At 40.9% G+C, this 17,288-nt stretch overlaps 1 long non-coding RNA gene across 1 annotated transcript; it reads right to left on the bottom strand.

Moving 5' to 3' along the window:
• Nucleotides 1-7,597: 7,597 nt before the first annotated feature.
• LOC148976995 (uncharacterized) lies at nt 7,598-17,252 on the bottom strand. Its single transcript, XR_016145715.1, has 3 exons — nt 14,977-17,252; nt 9,734-9,832; nt 7,598-9,232 (listed from the first exon to the last, which is right to left on the bottom strand). It is a non-coding gene; the product is annotated as an uncharacterized LOC148976995 (long non-coding RNA).
• Nucleotides 17,253-17,288: the final 36 nt, after the last annotated feature.

The raw sequence follows: 17,288 nt of genomic DNA, 5'->3' as shown, positions 1-17,288 counted from the left end.
GTGAAACACCCAAGCTCTCCTCTGGGACCGATTCACTTTCTCCTGCTGCCAGGCGGATTACATCATCGCTGCCCACCGTATTAGAAGAGCCCTGTGATGTCACACCGAGAGGTTATCCACCGGCGACGTTCCCGTTGTGTCCGTCTCTAAACATCATCCATTCCACGCGGTTGTCCCTTTTACCTCTCCCTACATCTCTCATCCAGCTTCTCTCACTCCACCCTAACCTTTGCTCTGCATTTCTCTCCCCACCTTTCCTTGCCCCTCCTTCTGTTTTATATTTGCTCTCTTTCAGGTTCGCCTTCACTGGGAGTCTCCGCTCTGGTCTCGGGTTTAGGGGTCTCGTCCAAAATGCACACCACACCTCAACTCCCGGCTCAGGCCCTTTGGCCATCCCACCTCATCTGTCCTCCGCGCTCCTCTCGTCCCCTCGTTTCTCTCCTCTCTTCTGGGTCTGGGCAGTGGCGGTGGGGTCAGCGGTGCTGCGGGTTGGGGCTGTCTTCCGACAGTCCTGCTTTTTCTGTCGTGCTTTTGTTCCGTTCTGCGTCATCGTGTTGACTGAGCGGACCCCACACTTACCGGGCAGTTGCGCGCCCAGCCTCGGCCTAACACTGAGCCATGTTAGCGGCTGTAATCTGATGGCGGTGTTTATTTTATGTAGGCTCTCTTTGAAGGCACTGAGAAAGTCTTTGGCCTTTTTGTCCAGCGCTTTGGCTGCCCGCGCAGAGGTGCTTGCAGTGGTAATAGTCAGGAAGAATAATATTTGCATTCGTATTCACTCAAAACATGTTTTTTTCCATATTAGTGTCAGAGAGGGGAGAAAGGGGACAGAAGGGGAGCTCTCACTCTTTCTTTCTTTTTCTCTCTCTTTTTCTCTCTCACGCTCTCTTTTCAGAGAGTGTGGGGATCTCTGGGCCCTGGCTGTGGTGGCAAGCCTGCGTCTACTCCATCAACCCTTATTACGCCTCCACAATCCCATAATAGGTACTTAACCTCTTCACTGTGTTTGAAGCTCATGGCATCACTCACTGTCTGAGAACAGGCGCTTGGCCTCTCTCTCTTTTAATGGCATGACCAAAGCAAACATACTGATGGCATTCGCGAATTTTGAGAATACAAATGTAGAAAAAACAATCTGCGAACTGAGCAGTGTCTTCATCCCATGGGAAATTGCTGCAAAATATAAATGGATGTTGTAGCCATACACTGGGCAAGCCACTATTAAACGCAATCTAATAAATTACTTGTGGTTTAGAGTGGTTGGCTGCAGATGCCTTGTATCTGGGAGTAACAGCGTATCAGACAGTTCTGGTAGGTTATAGTTGTCAATCATTTTGATGGCAGGCATTGCATTGGCACAAACCGTGAGATTTTAAGGCAGAGAATATATTCAAAGTCAGTTTTGATAATACTTTTATTCAGTAAGAATGCATTAACTTTACAGTAAACTTAAAGTAAAGCCATTTAAGCAACATTAAGTTTTCAACTTTAATAACATTACTGTAACATGGGGTGGTGATGGCGCAGTGGATAAGACACATACATTTGGTGTGAGAGACCCGGGTTCGAATCCACTGTGAGACACCAATGTGTCCCTGAGCAAGACACTTAACCCCTAGTTGCTACAGAGGCGTGAGACCTCTGACATATATAACAATTGTAAGTCGCTTTGGATACATGAATAAATGTAAATAACAATTACAGTAAAAATGTAACCCCAGCACCAACTCTATTAGTATGATTTCTGAAGGATTCACATGGTGAAATTAAGATCTGTCAATACTCCCTATCACTCATGCTGGTGGTGCAAAACAAACAATCTGTCTTTATTACCATTATTACTGTAACAGTTCACAATGATTTTCTTTCGCAGTGTATTTTAAATCATAAAGATCCTGTAAGCAAAGATGTCAAGTAAAAAAGTACAAATACTTTGTTACCTTACTTAAGTAGAAATGTTGTGTATCTACTTTACTGGAGTAATTATTGACTTTTTACGTCTACATTTTGACACCATTACTTCCTACTCCTTACATTTTAAAAATAGCCTCATTACTCCTATTCAATTTCGTCTTGTTTTCATTCCAACTTGTCATCGTAAAAAAAAAAAAATATATATATATATATATATATATATATACATATAGAGAGAGAGAGAGAGATGAGTGAATTTGATTGTGCTTTGATGAGAACTATAACCATATACCATTCCGACACCTTGTTGGTTTGTACGCGATCCATTGTACCTGTACATGACACCAATCACATCACACTCCAGCAAAGACATAGCCAGTGCTGTTTTCGAGGAGTTGGTGTAGTGCACTAATAGGTCCAGCCTAGGTGATGCGATAAGCTTTTGTCCTTAATGGATTTTTTTCCCTTACGTTTCTTTTCCTTTTTGAAACCAGTACTTTGACACTTTTACTTAAAAAGCTTGAGTTCAACTTCTTCAGAAGTCTTTTAAAACAGTAGTATCTATATGTGAATACCTCTCCTGTAATCAGTAAAACAGGTGCACTGTATACAGTAATTCCTGTTTGAAATGAGCTAATCTTTAAACATTTAAAGGTACGCTTCATCTTTGTGGCCATAACCAAAAAAATAACTTGTGTGTACTTGTGCATTTTTATAGCATTGTTTTATAATTTATCAAAGATCCCTTCAAAAGCACTCTGTGTGAATGGCAGAAAGCAGTAGCGCGTGCGTGTGTGTGTGTGTGTGTGTGTGTCATCATCTCAGTGTGATATCTTGGAAAGCCCTCTGACATCACCTGTTAAACTCCAGTGATGCATTCTCATTCAAGTAAATTACAGCGTGCCGTTTGTAAATCATTCAGTGGGTGGAGCTTGACACCAAGCCAAACAACAGCTTTCTCTCTCCACATCAGTGGCTGCTAGGGTAAAGAAAACATTAGAGATCCTTCATTCTTGCTTTCATCCTTTAAGTCTTAACAGGAGATGACATAGCCGTTTCTTCCTCCCATTCTGTTCAACAATATTGCATTATCTAAAGGAGGGTATGGAAATTATGCCTCTGTTTCTCTCTCACTCATGCCCGTTTTGCATTTATCCAGATGAGACTTAATCATGTGACAGCTTTAGAATCAGTCTCTATCCTTTCCCAGACTCCTCCCAGAGCCGATCTATACACTTCGGCCCAAATATAGAGAGACTGATGCCTCTTTTGTCAAGACTGTGTGTGTTCTGGGTGGGAGGCATATGGCATGTGCTTGCTTAAGGCCCGGCACATTTCAAATGATGATGTAACGCCAGGAAACAGGGGGAAATCAACCCCGGCGGTCCTGTAATCTGATCCCTCTTCTTTGCTTTCATTCTTGCCCATATTTTGTCATTTTATTAAAGCCTGGGTCAATGAATTGACACCATTTTTTAGTCCAGATCTATCAATTTATTCAGACATACAATGCAATTCATATATGCAGTGACTTGAATACAGTAATGAACATGTTTTTAATTTTTGAATTACAATTCATTTTATATGTTTAGTTAAAAATACAAAAATACATTTCTAATGTTTTAAAATAGATCTCTTATATGCCATTGACCTGTCCATTGTGGTAATTCTGGGGTGAACTTGAGGTCAGGGTGGACGACGGGTGCGGGAGTCACCTGTAAGCTCAAAGTGATTTGCAATAAAAGTCCAGTGAATTGTTTATTACAGGTAAAGGCTCTGATCTTACAACATTGTATGTTTGGTGACAGACAAACAGAGTGTTAGAAGAGCTGTCACACTGATCTAGGATTAGTTCAGGTTGAGTCATGCTAAGGTGGTGTGACTGATCCAGTCAGAAGTGTTTGAGTAATGCTGCCCTACTGTGCCGTTGAGTGTCTGTTTTCTTCATCAAAGATTCAACTCTTTTTCTCTTCTTTGCTGTCCTCCTCACCCCATCTGCCCCCCTTTCCCCACAGTCTCTGATCATCTTACATGTCTGCTGTCCTTCAGGGAAATTCCCTCTATGACTCTGCCATTCCTCCTCACATTCCTTTCATACCTATAAGGATAAGACGATAAAATGTGCGGGAGTGTGTGTGTATGAAAGGATTTAATGGAGCGTCTCGAGAGAGAGATAGAGAGGCGCTGAGTGGGTGGTATTAGAGGAGCTTTTAGTATGAGAATGTTGTACTTCATTGATCCTCTGACCGTGGGAGGTTAATTGGTCATGTTATAAATATAGAGCGGTCATTATGGCATACAGTGCGTTTCAGTGAGAGGAAAAGTGACAGAGTAAGATGGAGTGGGATTGTTTTGGCTTCGGAATTTGAAACTGACCATTCATACCATAAACTCTGACTTCCTGTTACATGAGACTGATCTTTAAAGGGTCATTCCACCTCTGGAAAGATGAATGTGTATTTAAAATGGGTAATTTATCTAGAAGAAATGTGAAATTATTTTTGAATTTGGAGCTTTCTAGACTGAGAAAAGCCAGAAAATGTATTTTTGGCTTATGTGGATGAAAGACAACAACTCCCAGAATGCACTTGCTTCGCTGCCCTAGGAGGCCACGCCTACCGCTAACAGAGCGCAGTAGTTAAACAACAAGTCTAGTGAGTCTCCGTGATGAGTCTGCTCGAAAATGTGTTTCGAGATCGCCCAAAATGTCCGGGATTTGGCTTTTTCTTTCTACAATCGCCATTCATCATGTTTACTGTGGCGAGCAGGACGAGTGAGGGCCGTGTGGAGAACGATGCGAGGCCTGTGGCGTGATTACGGATGAGCAGCACCTGTGAGACGTAAGTTACTCGTCTCGTATCTCTCACGGAGGAGCGGGAATTTTCTAAGCAATGTTAAAACGCACATCAACCGATGACTTTTTTAGCGTTCATGTAAACTCAATATTCAGATTCACCAATCGGAATGAATTCAGTTAGATTAAAACAAAAGCTGTACATGTAAACAATGCATGGCGACTGTAGAAAGCAAAAGCTGAATCGATGGCCGGACATGTCCGGGAAAAAGAGGACTCGGCTTTCTCCACAGAATAAGAGTCTGCTAGCTTAGCTTCCAAAAAGATGGCTGACACTATGTGTAATCCCAATCCTGATAATGCGTCCGTCTGCGTATTCAGTACCTTCGTCCATATTTTCAAAAAGTTTCTGCCGGTGAAATCAAACGCACTGGCACTGATCTGTGATAGGTCTGTTGGCGCATTAGGCCCAACCCCCTATGGGCGGGTTTGAAAGGGTGGGAACTAGAGCTTGTAGTCTTTACAGAAATCCCCCCTCTTACACTTCCTCCTACAATGACGTAAAATGACGATTTCATTGTAATAGGAAGTGAAAAATGTAAATAGCAGATTTTTCTCATCTCAAGGGAAAATGAGAGAGTGTTTCATGACCTTAAATAGAAAGCTTAATGCAAATGGGTGGAGGGCCCCCCCATTTTTTAAAAGCCATCTGAAATGGTGACATGTATATGCCCTTATTCAGTTCAGAGGTATAGTTCACACATAGGTTATAATTGTGTCATTAACTACTGACTTTCGTGTTGTTCTAAACAAATAATAGTTTTGTTCAAAACACAAATTAAGATATTTTTATGAAATTTCTGTCCTTCTGTTGAATGTCCATTACTCCAAAACTCCAAAACCAAAAAAAAAAATCTGATATAATCATTCTTCAAAATATCTTCCTTTGTGTTCAGCAGAAGAAAGAAACCTATACTGGGTTGCAACAACTTTCTGCAACAACAGATGTTTTATTTTTGGGTGGAGTATCCCATTAAGACTTTTATTAACATAGGCCTATAAACATTGATAAACAAACTATCACGGTTCATTTCCCACCTGAGTTTGTCTCCATGGAGACTGATTTGATTTCGTAATTCTGTTCAACTCTTCCTTATTAATTACCTTGGTTGATCTGTGTAAATAAGTTCCTGTGTTTGCAGGTCTCTATGGTCTGGTCTTGTCAATGTTATGGTTGTGTTTGTGCCTTTGTTTGGTTTTACCTGTGGATACTATTAAAGACTGTCTTGGATCTTTATCTTCTTCTTCGTCGTGTGTGTTGGTGACACACATACATAGAGCACATCAAATATTTTCAACCGTGCTTATGTCACACCTGAGAACAAACGACAAAAGATGATGATTTGACAGTTTTTGCTCATATAATGAAAGTCAATGGGGCCCAAAACAACACTGGATCCTTCCTTAGTCAGGGTAGATACCATATCGAATTCTAAACTGATGAAAACAAGGCTGTGAAGGATAGGCCCTCTCACAACTGTTTTTCAAGTTTTTCTACTCAAAAACTTTTTTTCTTTTTAAATATCACCTGAACTTTTTTAAATGTAACGACTTTGTATGTTGATTGTATTTACTGTCATCTACTTGTGATCTGATCGACCAAAATCTTAATGCCAGACCATAAATCGATCTCTATGCACAGTTTGTGTCTATATTTTTCTTCATGCTATAAGTTCTAAACCCCACTTTTACAAACGTACAAAAACGGCAGTACTTGATTACTATAGTGCGATTTGCTAAGGCAGCATATTCTACACGCAACCTAATACGTGCACGCTGCTTGTGTGGATGCATTCAGTTTTGACCGCAAATTAAGATGAGGAAGGCCTATTTTGATTGGATGTAATGTGTGTGTGACATTTTACAACACCACCATTTTTCTGTTTTTGCACAGTTAGAAATGCATGCTCGGCTTTAGTTATTTTGAGGTGGGGTAAAATTACATGAATTGAAAAATTCAGCATACCTCACGTTTGGGAACCACTGATCTATACAATGCTCCCAGCAGTGTGTGTGGTGTTGCGATGTTTGCTAACAGTATAGGCTACAAATGCTGCAAATGTATTTTTAACTTTAAACTTACTGAAGTACCCAAGTGAAGAATTACTTTTTTTCCCATGAATATACTGTACATGTTTTATTTAAAAGTAAATTGCCTGCATGCTTCAGCTCAATGTATGATTGATTGACAGATGAGTAGGCGTTTCTTTGATGGATCTCCCTCAGTAGCTCCAGTCTGTAAGGGATGAGCAAGAAAATAACTGAAAATTAGATACATTGAGCTATAGTGGAGAAACACACATCCATGTACAGCACTGAGAACCACTGGCAAATCTGTGGAAGCACAGGCAAAGAGCCAGCACCACCATGAGGGTGGCATCAGACCCCACAAGATTACAGTTAGCCAGACAAAACATGAGTTACTAAACAATGAGTTGCTGACAGCCTGGTCTACCAAAGACTCTATAACCATGCCAATGAAAAGACTGGCAAACAAGGTAGCTGTCAAGCAGGGTGTTGTGGCACAGTGGCCCCCTGAGGGGCACAATGATGACTCCAGGGGAGATTGTCCCACCCTAAACTGCTTACTAAGAACTATGAAGATATGTATAGAAGAATATATGTTTTTTTGTTTTTTTATTTGCTGTAGTTTGTGTTAAATTAAAGGACAACTCCGGCACAAAACGAACCTTTGGTCTAATAACACATTGGTACCTAGTCAACTATTCTCTGAGATTTGTTTTCATGATAATCAAATGTAAAGTGTTTTACTGGTTTGCGCCGCATAACGCAAGTATATACACTGTAAAAAATATTGTTGGTTTAACTTAAAAAAAGTAACTGAGTTAATACAATGAAGGAGATTAATTTAATCACCAGAAACTCAAAATATTATGTTATCTGAACTACATAAATTATCTAAGTTGATTTGACAAAAGAAAAAATGTTGTGATTACAAATCAGGTAATCAACCAAGGCTCAAAATTACAAGTCAAACCATGAACGCCATGCTAAGTGAGCTGAACTGCATGAAGTTCAGCGAACTTCTGAACTGTATGAACGGCGTTCGTGGTTTGACTTGTCGAGACTGGTTTCCAAAGATGGCTCTTGCCTGTATACGCGAAGTGGACTGTCTAATAATAAAATATCTTCTTATTAAACGGTCTGTATACTTACACAGTTCTCAATGCTTTGATTTCATGTAGGGACCCTCATTATGTTACTGTGTTAGTGTGGGGCTATTTTGAGCCTTGTTTGTGGTATAAACTAGTGATTTCTTTTTACTTATTAAATGCCCCCATTACTAGCGTTATACGCTAAACAGTTTTTAGAGATAAAACTCTTTACATTCGATTATCATGAAAAAAAAATCTCACAGAACGGTTGACTAGGTACCAATGTGTTATTAGACCAAAGGTTAATTTTGCGCCATAGTTGTCCTTTAAGTAATTATAGGCTACTTCACACAGTAAGAATGAATGTAAGTCTCCTGGAAATCTCTTAGACAGGAAGACATAAGGAGGATCATTGCTTAACAGCACAATGGAAATGTTGTGTCCCAAGTTATTGGAAAGTGGAGATTAGTGGTCTTTGTACTTTGAGCCTATTCCGATTCAGTGTGGGACTAAATGGCACATTTATGCAAGCAGTACGGATGTTGGTTGGCATTAGTCACACGACCAAGAGCATGAGAATGCCCTCCAAAGGTTTCCCTCTTTCATATCACTGGGGTCACGATGAAAGCCCAGTCAGTGTGACAATCCGATGACGTTGGAGCATTCCAAGATCTTTTGTCTCCTCAAGTCTCTGATACATTCTCACCCTCTTTCTCGCCTTCCCACCGTCTCTCTATCAGCCGACATCAGCCGTCCATCATATCTTATCCTGCTCCACGTCCCTTTCTTTATCTTTACTTTTCCTTTCCTCTGTTTTTGAGCCGTGAGATTCCTTCCTTAGAAAACACACAGCCCTCCGGTTAGCCCTCTGTGACGCAGGAGCGATGCAAAAGGGGGTCCAGTAAGGGGAGGTCAGTTCATGTGTAACAGAAGGTCTCCAGTAAAGGGGAGGGTGATGAGTTTGGCCTTTGGCCGCTTGTGACGCTGCTCTCTTGTAAGCTATCAGACGAGACTGACGAAGACACTGAGAATGCCCAATGTCTCCCGGGTGTCTTTTTTTAGCTACAAAGAATGTGCTAAAAATAGCCCCACTCACGCTTGTTGTCTTTCCTTTTGTCTCATCAGTCTTTAGTTCTTTTACAGCTGTCCTTGATTCATTTTATCAAAAAGAGAGAGAAACACATACCATACTAGTGACCAGACCTGTTTACATATTTCACTCCTGTTTCCATCCGCTTGTTTTTGTTATTGTTTAGCAGCCCCCGGTTTATGTTTAGCCCTCTCCTCCAACACCTACTCTTCCGCCAAGATGAAGAGAGATGGTGAGGCGGTGAAAGATGGAGACATCCTAGAAGAGATGGAGATCAAAAAGGACATATCTGTGTTATATGTATAGTCCTTTATAAATATTTTTTTTTTATTTAAAAAGGTGGTTTTAGGTTTGTAAAAATGACTCGTTTTTAAAGAATATACGTCATGTGTAACAAATTGTAATCAAGATATAGTGTCTGAAATGCAAGTGCAAAATTTTGCTTCTTAATTAATAAGGATTTTTAGATTTTTTTTAAACTGGAAAACAAGAAAATAAATTCTGAGCAAAATGATTTTTGAGACAGACTGGGAAATTGATGGTCTGAGATACAGACAAGACACATACAATGACAGGTGAGGAAAGAATGTTTAAGCAGACTAAGAGCGGGACGGTCAGCATTCCTGTGTTTGTATGCGCGTGCTTTAACAGACTGAACTGAAGTCTGCAAAATGTTAACATGCTCATGAGATGGACAAATGAGACGCAAGTAGAGGGGGGAGAGAGGGTGCAGAGTATGGAAAGACTGTAAAATCGTACTTTTTGCGTGGGTTGTTCTCCATCTTCATTTTGTTCTCCTACTTTCTTTCTCTCCCTTGGTCTCTATCTGACCTTTTGCTCATTCAAAAGTCTTTATTCCTGTGCATGTTAAAAATATAGAATGTAGTAAATGAACAAAAATTAATAAAAAATTCACTTTTATTTCCTCTTTTCCTAATTTTTATATTGAAAATATATATTTAATTTCACCCACTGACCTAACCACAATGCACACTCATTCTTAATGTCAAATCTTAATGTCTTCCAGCAAGCAGCTTGCATCAGTGTGTGTTTTTGTGTGCGTAATTTCAGCACACTCCTGCCAAGCTCTAAGGACCGGAAGTAAGCTACTGCCATGCGTGATTTACAGCTTATTACCGTTTAGGAGGATTTTCGTAACAAGATTGAGCCAGTGTTTGTATGTGTGTGTTAAGGAAATAAAATATCATGACACTTCAATACGTCAGATTTTAAGAGATACATTCAAAGTGAGTTGTAATCCAACTCTGTGTGTACGTGTGTGTGTGTGTGTGTGTGTGTTTCCGTGCGTGCGTAAGACACTTGCTAAGTTAGCACGAACTGTCCTTTGTGTGGTGGAAACGTGGTGAATTATAAGGCTGGGTATTGATACATGTTTGCAGATTTGATTTGATTTTGATTTATGTGAATGTTTTTGTTACAATGCCAATTTTGCTTATAAATTCACACGTATTGCTGTGAATTTTACAGGAACCTTGTAACTTGGAACATTGCGAGAATGTTAGTTTAAAAAAAGTATTTGTTTATTTAACTTAATTTATTATTTAAGTTTATTTATTTATATATGATATAGACACTGGCTGAGCTATTTGTTTTGATTTACAAACAAGAACCAATTCATAAGAGTCATTTGATTGTGAATCAGACTACATTGTTTTTTGATGTATGTTTTAAATAACAAAAAAAAAATGATAATGAGACATAAAGAGTATTTAAATGTGAATTAAACTACAATGGTCATGTATGAGCCTACAAGTGCAACTCAATAGAGAGAAGTGTTTTCTTGCCATTACTTTCTCGCACACATCCTTTGTTATCTTATATTTAATTTAGACTGTTAAAAATGACTTCTTTTACAGTGTGCTTGTAGATTCAGCAAGGATTCAGGGGTACAAAGGCATAGAGTTAAAGATCTTGGGATTTTAAAAATTCAAATGAAGATTAATCATAAAATCAATATTTTAAATATATACTTATTGGATTGTACAGATTTATTGTTCTCTCCCATGTGACTGAATACAATTTGGCAGAGGTGTAATCCAGTAGTTTTGTGTGGTTTCCTGTGCACGTGTGTTCATACATGCTTGTGTTCGCAGCATTGTGAGACAGATTCTGAGACGTCATTTTATTGCCCAATGATTATCTTCCTGCAGTGTGTCATTCTTTCTCTCTCTCCCCCCTTTTGCTTTTCCCATAGAGCCATTAACACACTCAGTTGCTCTCTGACGTCTGTAGAGGGGCACACGGTTTGGGAAAGGTGAAGGGGGCTTGCCAGATTGTTGGTCTGGACACACCTCTTTCTTCTCTGCCAAACAACGAATGGGAGCAGTCAGCAAGGGTCAAAGGACATGAACAACATCCTGTCATAAGAATTATCTGTCTTTTTCACTGTATTTATACATCCTCCCACACACGCACAAACATTGATCTTCCTGCAGACACTCTCACTTATTTCCCTCTTTTTGTTTCTCAACACCTCTGTCATTGTGAAATTCCCTTGGGGGTTTGATGAGATGGAAGAGAAATTATTCAATTATATCAGATCATGCTTTTGCAGGTATTTAGTGGTTCAGGTATATCTTATGTTGTGGAAAAATCTCCCCACAAAGATGGGAATATTTGAAATATCTTGTCCCTGTGGGATATATATATATATATATATCACATAAATCACTTATAAATCATATAAGTGAAAATGCTGAATGTTTTCTGTGATGGGTATATTTAGGGCTAGGGGATAACTTATACAGTTTGTACATTATAAAAATCATTATGAGGAATGTCCCCATAAAACATGACAACCCAATGTGTGTGTGTGTGTGTGTGTGTGTGTGTGTGTGTGTGTGTCTGTGTGTGTGTGTGTGTGTTCATGACTGAGGCGGTGATATGCAGTCCGGCATGGAATAATCATAATATGGCCTAAAACACTGGAGAACAGAATATTAAGCAAAGTTTGCTTTATTTTGGTGCTAAGTATATTTAAACATCCTCACTTTTATCAAATCATGTTATTGCTTATGTAGACTGGTATAAGCTTATTCCGTAACACTGACTAATAAACTTATAGAATTATTTAGCCCCAACAAGCACATTGTTAAACTAAAACATTTTGCATTCATAAAGGAGTTTTCCATTCAAGAAAACTAAATGGTTCCACAAATATATGGTTGTAATTGCGCATGCAGTTTGGCAGTAGAAAACAAAGTAGACTAAAGCCAAATGATGGTGAACTGCTTTGAGGTTTTGGTGTGGGAAATGAAAGTGTGATTATGATTATGAATGCAGTGCAAAATGTTATCAAATGTTACCAATTAAGTACAGACTTGAAATATTGATAAGAGTTACATTTAAAAAATATATTTTACTTACATTTATGAATTAGGCTGGTGCATTTTTCCAAAGCAACTTACAATACAATGTACTAATATTTTTCCAGTTCATTGTATGCATTCCCTGGGAACTAAATCCATGACTTTAGTTTTACTAGCACCATGACAAAAAACATCCATCTTGTGGCCTTGCAGCGAGATGGATGGCTTGAGGAAAGACGGGTTGAGGTTCAGGAGGAGAACGAGGGACCGGGGAGGTGCTGGAAACCCATAGAGGGTAGATGGGAAGAACCAGGGCAGAGCAGACAGCAGCAGAAGCCATGGAGGAGATGAGGGGAGGAACTATGGAGGTGAGGATAGTGGAATGATACAGGGAAGAACGGGCGGCCGACGAGATCCCAGAGTGACCCAGGAGACGGCCATGAGGAAGTCGACCCACTGTGACAGTGATGGATGTAGGAAACAAGGTAGTCATTTGAGCCCAATGATGCCTGGAGATGTAGAAGCCCAGGTGGAGTCTGTAGGGCCGAGAAACGCAGTGACCCAGAAGGACTGGGAGACCAAGTCGGAGTTCTGGCGACGAGTGGCTGAAGTGGAGCCATCGGGCCGGAGGACTGAGGCGACGCCGGTGGAGCCTGAGAAATGAGAAAGCTGAGAAAGCTTGACAGAACCATAGGGGTGGATGGATGGAGTGCAGCAGACAGCCAGGAAGTGGTGATAGTGGGGCGACGACTGACCAAGGTGGAGCCTGTGGGATGAGGGAGCACAATGAGACCGAAGGGACGATGGTCCCATGTGGAGCCCAGGAGCCAGGGGACAGGCAATTGGCTTTATGCACAGCTGCACTACTTCCTGAACTTAAGCCAGCTCCTTGTTTCCTGTCTGCCATTATTGGGCAAAATTGATTAATCCAGGTGTGCCTGACCTCAGTAGTCATGGCAACAATAATCAGACACACCTGAATTAATCAAGTTCGGCCAATAATGGCAGACAGGAAACAAGGAGCTGGCTTAAGTTCAGGAAGTAGTGCAGCTGCGCATAAGGTCACTTGGTCAACAGGCAGAGGTAAAACTCCTGGTTCTGAGGGACGAGGTGGGGCTCTGGACTAGAAGACCCAAGGTGGATCAGGGCTACATGGCAGGGCTGATGGTGGAGGCTAAAGGGAGCCAGAGGTGGTGGAGACGAGGGAATGGCTGGCTTCGGTGGAGTGTGCCGGAGAGGAAGACTGGGTGTGGAAGCAAGCTCTGTGATGGATATACCTGGTGGTAACGAAGACAACCAGGTGCTGGACAATGATAGTGGTGACAAAGAACACACTGTGATGGACGGTGCTGGTGGCGAAAATTAATTACGGGTTGACAGGACCAGTGGCAATAATGATACATACTAACCTAATGATCCATGCTAACATAAATTAGTGCAGGAAGGGACCAGCGGCAGAGAAAGTATGTGGGCGGATAGGGTGGTAAGCACTACCTCCGTCTCCCAGTCTATTGGCCATTCCCTCCAGGTCCACTAAAACGCCCACTGTCACATATGTCATGGCCGTCTCACACACCTTGTGACCTGGTCACACACTCTGGCTTTTCCTTCGGGACGGATGTGGCTGCTGGCTCTGACTCCTAAGCCGGCATTGCCTCAGGCTTGATCTGTGTGCTGGCCGCGGAATCTTCAATCCCCTTTGCCTACACCAAAAGAAGATCCATTGGACAGTGTCCAGGAGTTCCCTCATGGCATCACCAACCGGATCTCTTTGTCGAGTCCGATCTAAAACCTTTCCATGAGCGTGATCTTGATGCAATAGGTGAGGTGGCAGATGCCGATGAATTCCTCCACATACTCCTCCAGGTCTCTTCCTCGTTAGGAGATAAAAAGGCCCTGTTGGCCTTGAGCAAGCTCCCCATGGGAGCTACATTAATTAGTCAATCTACATCTTCACTTCTTTGTAGGTCCAGTATTCTGTCACACTTAATCCAGAGGATGATGATAAAGATGCAAAAATAGTATAAATAACAAAAAGTGTTTGTTAAATAAAACAAACCAAGGTAATTCAAAGATAAAGATAAAGAGCAGCACTTAAACATACAGTGATGATGTCTAAAAAATGGACAGGTGTGATGATTGAAAGAGTGTCCGACAACTAGCGGGAAACTAGAACAAAGGGAACAGAAAACTAGAGAGAAACAAACTAAAAGGCGGGGCGAAGCAGCTCATTTGCATTTAAAGGGACACATACAAAAACCAAGTATTTTTACCCACGACCAAAAAGAGGAATTTCACAGACACATTTTGGGGACACCATAGATTTAAATTACTTCTCATGAAAAGGGGCATATGTGACCTTTAAGGTTTATTGCATTATTTAGTTTCATTATATATATGAAATATAAGTTTCTTGTCTTCTTTATTCTAGCCTCTACACTTTTCACCAATTTCACTTTCATTGTATGTAAAACGAAATATTTGCACTGTTCAAGCAATAGCTAAGCATTATCTGTCAAATGAAACGAAAAAGAATATACTCTTTCTAGAACTTTTAAGTTTCATTCTTGAGTTCAACTGTTTTAACCATCGGTCTCACTAAGCCTACTGCCTAAACCTGAGGGAAAAAAACAGCTTTTCAACAGTAGTTCTTAAACTCAGCATTTTACCCACCTGTTGAAATTCATTAGTGCCTTAATTGTTCCAATTAAGCTTCTGCCCTCTTGCCTAGGGTGCTTACACATCAAAGGAAGCTATTAAAAAAGACAACAAAAACCATTTCTGAGTTGTGAGCCTGTTGGCCAATGAAACAGTGTGTGTATTATTGCGTGCTGCAGTGTATGTGTATTTCAGGAGGGGAGATCTGGCAGCGTGTGAACATGGACATAATGAATGTGTGTGTGTGTGTGTGTGTGTCTCATAACAGGGGATATTACAGTAATGAGGTACCAGGATGTCTGGACTCTTATTGCTCCCCACCTGTGTCTCACTTCCCCCGTGATCGAGGAGTGTGTGTGAATGTGTGGGAGTTGGTGTAATGTCTGTGAGGTTTGTGACCGGACAGCTCAGACTACCGGTCTTTTCTCTAGTGCGTTCAGTGATCGGTGATGTGACAGCTGAACGTCAGGACCACACACTCACACACACGCATACAGCAAAGCAATCACCACTGATTGGTAACCCGCTAACACACCCACACACATAATCAGACACACACGCCCTTTGGATTAGGGACTTAAACAGACTCACCAACAACCACCCAAGAGACCCCCATCAGGGCATGCAGGCAGAGAGAGTCGGTGAGTGACTAACTTCACTCTTTCTTTTATTCTTTTCCCAGCTGTGTCTTCAAACAGCCCTTTGATGTGGGAAATTAAAAGAGCGAGTGTGTCAATATCTCCCTCCATCCCTCCATCGCTCCTGCACACTCATCCATTTCCCTTCCTTCCATCTCTTCCTCTCTCCTCCCTTTTTTCTTTACAGCTGACCCAACAAAACCAAAATGTGACCCTGCAACCACATTACCTCCACACACCCTGTGTGCGTGTGAGAGTATATGAGAAAGTGGGAAAATGAATGCTTGTGTGTGAACAGGGCTTTATGTATATGCATTAGTGAGTGAGGATGCTGCAACCATCAAAAATGGGGGTGACGTTTCATTAAACATACGGTCATTAAATGTAAGTTTCATGAAAAATGGTATACGAATGATATACGGTATTTTTAATTCTTGAAATGTGTTTAAAAAGATTTTAATTTTCTTTATTGTAGACACTCTTATTTGTCATTTATTTGACCTATGACCCATCAAAAGTGACAAGAAAATGGAGGACTTAGAATGAGATTCGGGATGCAGGCTGGATTTAAACCCCAGTGTCTGCACTGTGCCATAGATCCAGTGCTCCCCCACTTTTTGTCAGATAATAATTCCCATACCTTAACATGTCCCCCCTCTCACACATTTCGAGTCGTTCCTATACCCCTGAGTGAGTTTTTCTTCACTTTCGTGAAAATGGAAAGGTCAGCTATTAATGCCGCATGTGTATGTAAGGTTGCATTAACCCCTCAGCCATACTTTCTCTCTGTCTGGAAACTCCTCTCTGCTTCTGTTGCAACACTGTGCTATGCTTTATTGCATGTGACTCTGTGTTTCCAGTGCCATGCACTGGTTTCTGTATATGCTAAATTAACCTTCCCCCTCTCTCTCCCTCTCTCTCTAACTCTGCTGCCTCTCTTTTTTGCTCTTGAAGGGTTAGTGCTAATGTTCTGCAAATTCCCTAACTGTTACTATGCAACACTTACAGGCCTTACTATGCAACACCTTTCTCTTTTATTCCTTCTCTCACTCTTTCCTTTACCCTGGAGAGAAATAAGAGGGAGCGTCAGTGAACGAAAAGGGTGGAAATAACAGACTGCTGTTTCAGGAGCGAAGTTTGAATAGGTGCATGGTAAATATGCGCAATGCAGCGTCCCCCTTTACATTACATTATGCAAATAATGCAGCCTATTTATTTATCCCTAATATAACGGCGCTGAGAGAAAGACAGAACGGGAGAGTTATCAAACTCAGATCGACTGATACAAAATGAAACAATGGGCTTTTTAAACTTTTGTAGTGATAAAGGGAGAGAGGGGAAGAGATCTGCAGATGAAAAGATAAAGAGATGGACGATTTGATTGCCATAGATCGCATAGCGGGATGGTGCAGAGGAAGAGAGATAGCAGGATAGATATATAGGCAGACCTAGAGAATACGATATTGCCAAAGGAAAAAAAATAAAAACAACAGAAACTTCTTCTTCTTTTTTTTTTCTTCAAAAATTCGCAAAAGGAGACAGACAGTGCCGATGGGCGGGAAGCGCGTGCTCTGAAGAGAAGGCGAGTGTGTGTGTGTGTGTGTGTGTGTGTGTGAGAGAGAGTGTTTTTATGAATGAAGTGGTGACTCAGGATGTGTCATACCCCCGTCTTTATAAAGGAAGTTTTAA

The sequence above is a fragment of the Pimephales promelas genome, chromosome 12 (assembly GCF_988280905.1).
Source record: "Pimephales promelas chromosome 12, fPimPro1.hap1.1, whole genome shotgun sequence".
Taxonomy (NCBI): Eukaryota; Metazoa; Chordata; class Actinopteri; order Cypriniformes; family Leuciscidae; genus Pimephales; species Pimephales promelas.
The sequence above is the reverse complement of the archived record's forward strand: the minus strand, read 5'-3'. Positions and strand labels throughout refer to the sequence as shown.